Below are 6,107 nucleotides of genomic sequence, written 5' to 3'. Positions count from 1 at the left end.
GCTTGCTGCCACCCTCAACACATTGGCGCAGAGGGGGTTTCCCTTCACAAAACGTGATGTCCGGCAAGTGGCCTTTGATTTTGCAGCCAAGAACAACATTTCTGGTTTCTCCAAGACAGCAGGGAGGGCCGGATATTATTGGTTTAAGAACTTTCTAAAGCACAACCCAGAGCTTTGGATGTGCAAGCCAGAGGTCCTGTCTGCAGCACGGGCTGCTGGACTCAACAAAGAGGTGGTTAGCCAGTGGTTTAACCAGTATGAGAGCCTTTTGGTCAAGCTGGGTATTGAGGGCACACCGTCACATATATATGAAACTGTGACGAGTCTTGGCTTCAGGATCATTTAAAAAAAAGTATGGCACATATGAATATGTTTGTTTAATGCAGTTTAAATGTTTTGTGGCTGTATAAGCAACTGTGTTTTAAAAGTAAATTTGATGATAAATTACAATTTCCCTTTGCAGTTTCACTGGCCCATTTTACCTGAACAGCTGGTCCATTTTACCTGAAAATGCTTGTGCCAAAAAAGTTGGCACAGCTGATGTTTCAAGAACTGTAGGGCCTAAATAATTTTATTACATCATAAAAAAAAAGAAGATCAAAAACAGTCATTAGTAATCATAAAAATACATGCAAAAGGCATATATGGTATTGTATTATTGTCCCAAACGATTTACCAAAAAGTGGCCCATTTTACCTGATATCACCCTAGTACATGCGCTTTCAGTAGGCCTACATATATCCTCATAAGTGTCTATGAATTCGTATCAATTATACTCTTTGTTTTAATACTTATTCTGAAAAAGTTGATATCATAATTTTCGCTAGCAAGATCTCATTCGATGATTAATTTCCATTAAGCCTACTGCCAGCAGGCACATTTAAAGAAATGTGATCTGATTGATCGGGGTAATAAGGCACTAAAGATGAGCCATTTTACCAAAATACGCATTTAGTTTATCGGCAATTTTTTTGCCAAGATGCCTGTCTTGCTCTGGCAGCGGTGGCGGTGTTTGACTTAGCCATGATAATATGCTTATGCGTCTTCGTAGAGACTCGTTATAATAGTTTGCTCAGATGGCGAGAATATCACCGCTCTCTCTTTCGTCTTTTCCGCCATCATACCGTTAGAAAATCACGGTTTTGGTGATCGACCTTTCCTGCCTTTTGAAGTGTGGCATGCTCGTGCACTTGCCCTGATAAGTTTAGCCTGATTAAAATTAACCACATGATTTGGATGCGGATCAGCCGTCAACGAACCGATATTTGTGGTTCTCAGTTAGCTCGCTAAAGTTAACGGGCTAAAGGGACAATGGATTAGCTTAGCTTCAACTCTTACGACGAACGGGCCCCTGTAGTGCCTTACATTTCACTCTTCCTCCTGTTGAGGCCTAGCAGGCTCTGGTCTGCTAAGACCAGGCTCCCAACGGAACGTCACAATAAAAGGTTCTTAAATTGTTTACGTTACCAGCATCGCAGAGGGACAGCAGGCGCACCAAGCATAAAGCAGTCCATGAATGGGGTTTTGGAAAAGGATCACCTTACCATTTTGTTTTGTGCACCACGGGTTCTGCTTTATACTGGTGCCGCCGTGGGTCTCTCCTGGATCTGGTTCTGCAATCCTGCTACACAATCTACTCTTATTAATAGCAAGCTTACATGAGAACATACTAACTAGTATCCAAGGACTAGTTCTCTTGATTAGTGAATAATGTAAGCACACAGGAAATCTAAATTTCTTCCACAATTGATAAACAGCCAATGTCTAATATAGAGAGAACTGCCACTCTCGGGAAACTTCCGGGTTCTGAACTGGTTGAAGTTTCATGTGAGGGCGCTAACGAGCGAGTGCAGAATGAATGGAGGTCTATGGAGCGGTATCCCTCAAAATCCACTTTTCTCAGGATATACATTTTTGTCTAGTAATTTGAATTCCGAATTCGAAAGGGGAGGCAAAAAAAATACACACTGCTGGCTGTTAGATTGTTTTAAAGTCGCCTTTCTGTTCTAAAAAGCTTTTGAAAATGTCATGACGTCATACACATCGTACGACCAGAGCTACTGCTTTACGGCAAGCTCTGCTCACTTACTTTTTTCTCTCAGGGCATCGACAACACAGCTGACAGGTTAGGCTCTCCATGTCAATACACATGCTAGAAAGAGTTTTGGTTTGCTAATGTTGTTGCTAATGTTGCTAATGCTCTGACATTCTGATTCCGCTTCGGATGCCATCAAGCGGGAGCTCTGGTCGTATCAGTCCTTCACTAACCAATCAGCATTCATTAGCAAAATGCTAGCGTGTTATGGGCAACAACGACTCACCCTGTAAGAAATCAAAAGGACATAAGTACTCGTTCATTCAACTTTCGACCCATAATCCATGTTGAACATGCAAAAACTACAATCAAATCGGAGATTTATCAACGACAATCAGGCGAAAGAGACAAATGTAGCCGTTTAGCTCCATAGACTCCCATTCAACATGCACTCGCTCGCGATCACCCCCAGTGGAACTCTGGTGGAACTGCATCCAAATTTGGTACAATGGGGCTTATTAGGGAGTGGCAAGGCTCTCCTTAAACAGGCTCTGCGTTTACCCAGCAACCACCCAAGGAAACTTGTGGATACTGTACTGTAGAGTTAAGGTTACCAGAAAGTTATGTTGAAATACTGAAAATACATACATCAAAGTTTAGAGTCTCACAAATAGGGATGGGTATCAAGAACCGGTTCTGTAAGGACCCGGTTCCAAATTTCTCAAAACCCGAATATCAATAAGGTCCAAGCTTATCAATACCGCTATCGAGACCAAGTAATATAATGTAACGTTGACTTATGTCTTGAGAAATAAGTAATGTTATTTAAATCAAATCGCTGGTGCACAAACATACAACGTTTGACTAATAAAATGACTAAATTCAATTGAATGGCCTGCCAACCGCCTTTAAACTAAACAAAGAAGAATATTGTTGCCTCACGCGCTACCTTGCTTCATTTATCATTTTGTTGCTAGCTACGATGGCAGAACGCACGAAACGGTCAAAGGCTTGGCTACATTTTATTAAAGCCAAAGATAAAGACGAAGCAAAGTGCAATATATGTTCTAAAGTAGTTTCTTGTTAAGGGGGGGAAACAACTGCGATGAAAAAGCACCTCAACGTTGTGCATCAGATAAAGATAAAAAGCAGTACTACGACTGTCTCCGAGTCGCAACGGTGCACTCTCCAGCTGCCTTTGAAGGACAATCCTCTGGTGAGCGCACCACAACTTCATAGCGAGTCTCCGTCGTTGACAATAATAAGCCAATTCAGGGCTCAACAGTGCAACTATTTCACTCGCATATGCCCCTAAAATTTGATGTCTGCGCGAACTGCAAAAATTATTTACGAGCACAGTGTGTGAGTATAGACAAGCCTCCACCCCTCACTGTTAATCATTCAAAACATAGCCACCGCGAGCATGTCTCTGTGAGATGCTTAAACATTCTGTTAAACAAAAACAGAGACAGAAGAAAATAGGGATAAGATAAGAAAGGTTTGGGTTTGGTTAGCTGGTCATTTAGCTATATCATGTGCCTTTTGTTGAAACGTGTTCAACTTTTCATAAAGTCGATGAGCTTGACAATGTCACTTCGTCAACCAACCAATCACAGTCTAGTTACTCATCCAGGTTGTGGACAAATTAAGATATAGCCAGAGTCAGGATCCATTGTGCCTATTTGCTCCTTTTAGCCAGCCTCCTCCTGAGAGCAACACGTTCCCCTTGTTCTATTTTACATCTGTTTTACTTGAGAAATAGAAAAGTATCAATAGTGGTATCGATAAAGACTCAAATCATTAAGCAGTCTCGAAAGTGGTATCGATATCGATAAAAATTACGGTACCCATCCCTACTCACAAATCACCCACAAAAGAATTAGTGAAAATAAACGTTCAGAACTCTTAGAAAAAAACTTGTCAGAAAATAGTTTATTCAGCCCTGGATTTTCAAAGACTGTGGAGCTAGCGCGTGGCTGATCACGTTTTGATCACAGTCGGTCATGCCATGCACAGCAATGGCGTCTATAAAAGTATCATGTCACTAATTCTTCCAATTTGTACATGACATCTGTTTTTGGATAAGTTTATTCGTTTTAACCTTAAGATGCGTGAGTTCTAAATATTTCCAACTTTCCACCAGAATGAGTTATTTGTCCCATACGGCAGCTAGGTAGCTTTAATTAGCTTATGTTACCTAGCAACCTAGCATAATACTCGTAGCAATGCTCCTACCTGCTAGTGATACTTGTTAGCCTACTAATTGTACATTTTGAAGCCATACTGGAGCGTTTGTCACGTAGTCTTTGTCTATCGAAAATAGTCGGTTGGAATGTTCAGAATCACACGTGCGACGCTACGCTGTGGGGCCCTGCTTTCGAATGATCACATATGCGATGCTACTCCTTTTCTATCAATATCAAAATGCTAATACTATGTACATAAACTACATTCCACTTTCATTTCTGTACAGATTATCCTACCACCGTCACACGGCCTAGCACGTATCCCTGGGAAATGATGGTAAAGTAATGAATGACCGTTTATAACAGTGACAATAATTGTATGAACCATGGCAACCCTAAAGGCTATGTTTGGAAGCAAAAGCATGACTTAAAACTTTTGCATCACCAGATGCCATACCCCTAGGTGTCAACTATGGTCTGGTGGAGGAGAACCCATAGGGGGTCCAGGAAAACAGCTGGCAGCCAGGCAAGTCCAAATATAAGACACTCAAAGCTTCTCAATAGCATTGCCAACTTATTGTAAGGCATACTTAAGTTGTTCTGATCGTGGCGGGGGGATACATATTTGTCAAAACAACAAATGTTGTCTTCATAATGCTTTGTATATAACCATTCAAGGTAACATGTGTTATTTACATCAATGTTACAGCTAATCTAGAAGAACCACAGTGTATGCCAATCATGCTAACTCTTGTAAACTTGTTTTACCTGTCTTTAATGACAGACACATTACAGGTTATGCTCCAGAAGATGGAGACATTGGAGGAGAACCAGCGAGAGGCTCTCCTATTCAGGCAACTACAGGGCAGATACACTGAAGAGGTGCCAGTGATGGAACTACAGGTGGCCCAAACACAGGCTGAACTCCAAGACCTTGAGGAGCGCCTTAAGGTGCTGGAGTTCCGAAAGAGAGTGTTAGGTGTTTTGAGATGCCATGAACTATGGCTTACACGCAGCGTTCAACGTTCAAATTGGTGCTAACAATAAGTTTGTGACTTCTAATTGCAGATGCTGTGATGAAGTGGAAGACTGGACTGGGAGAGAAGACTGTGGATCTCCTCATAGCGGAGACACTCAAACACGCCCTTGCAACCCATTCAAAACATGCCAGGTGAATGAATCATGATTGCAGCTTCTATATCCAACCTTTCACATGGCTATGTGACAAAAAACTAGAATCCCATAATATTTTTTTGATGATGTATATTATTCTGAAGAATGGCCAACAGACAGGACCTGTAGCGGGGACTGGCAGAAGATGTTCATTCACTGTTTGGCATTTTGTTTGAAATAAAATGACCGAATGTTACATGGAAATGCTGCCTTGTTTATGATTAGCTTGAGTTAGGCTACACACCACACATAATTCTCCTAAAGTTGGCTATATGGAGCCTATTATACAAGAACAAGTAGCATTTGGGGCAAATGAGGTCTGCATATGAACCGCCCCAATATAAGCAGTAGAATTTAGAAATATAGGTTACCTAATTAATGTTGAAGTTACGGACTAGCAACGTCAAAAAATTACGATGCTTGGAGGTTGCGGTTACGGACTGGCAACGTCAAAAACAACGTTCCTTGGAGGTCGCGGTTACAGACTGGCAACGTCGGAAAACAATAAAAACAACAAAACAATAAATAAACACAAATTGGGAAAGGCTGATGAATAAATACGTTTACTGTGTCGATTGTCATCATATTGTAAACAAATAAATTCAATTTTTGAATCCCTGGCTGTCAAATGTTAAAATGCATTACCAAAGAATCTCTAATAGGGGGAGAACTCATATATTAGTAGACACAGCTAGTTTTGCCTTCCAAGATGG

General features: G+C 41.1%; 1 long non-coding RNA gene across 2 annotated transcripts; it reads left to right on the top strand.

Annotated features, from left to right (window-relative positions):
* The first annotated feature begins 3,714 nt into the window (after positions 1-3,714).
* Positions 3,715-5,579, top strand: LOC146288736 (uncharacterized). 2 transcript variants are annotated; one of them, XR_014755157.1, is made up of 4 exons: positions 3,715-4,558; positions 4,670-5,172; positions 5,290-5,392; positions 5,499-5,579. It is a non-coding gene; the product is annotated as an uncharacterized LOC146288736 (long non-coding RNA). The 2 variants fall into 2 exon arrangements; XR_014755156.1 differs by having other exon boundaries at positions 5,290-5,571.
* Positions 5,580-6,107: the final 528 nt, after the last annotated feature.

The sequence above is a fragment of the Hypomesus nipponensis genome, chromosome 5, assembly GCF_054491055.1.
Source record: "Hypomesus nipponensis isolate SF chromosome 5, ASM5449105v1, whole genome shotgun sequence".
NCBI lineage: Eukaryota > Metazoa > Chordata > Actinopteri > Osmeriformes > Osmeridae > Hypomesus > Hypomesus nipponensis.
The sequence above is the reverse complement of the archived record's forward strand: the minus strand, read 5'-3'. Positions and strand labels throughout refer to the sequence as shown.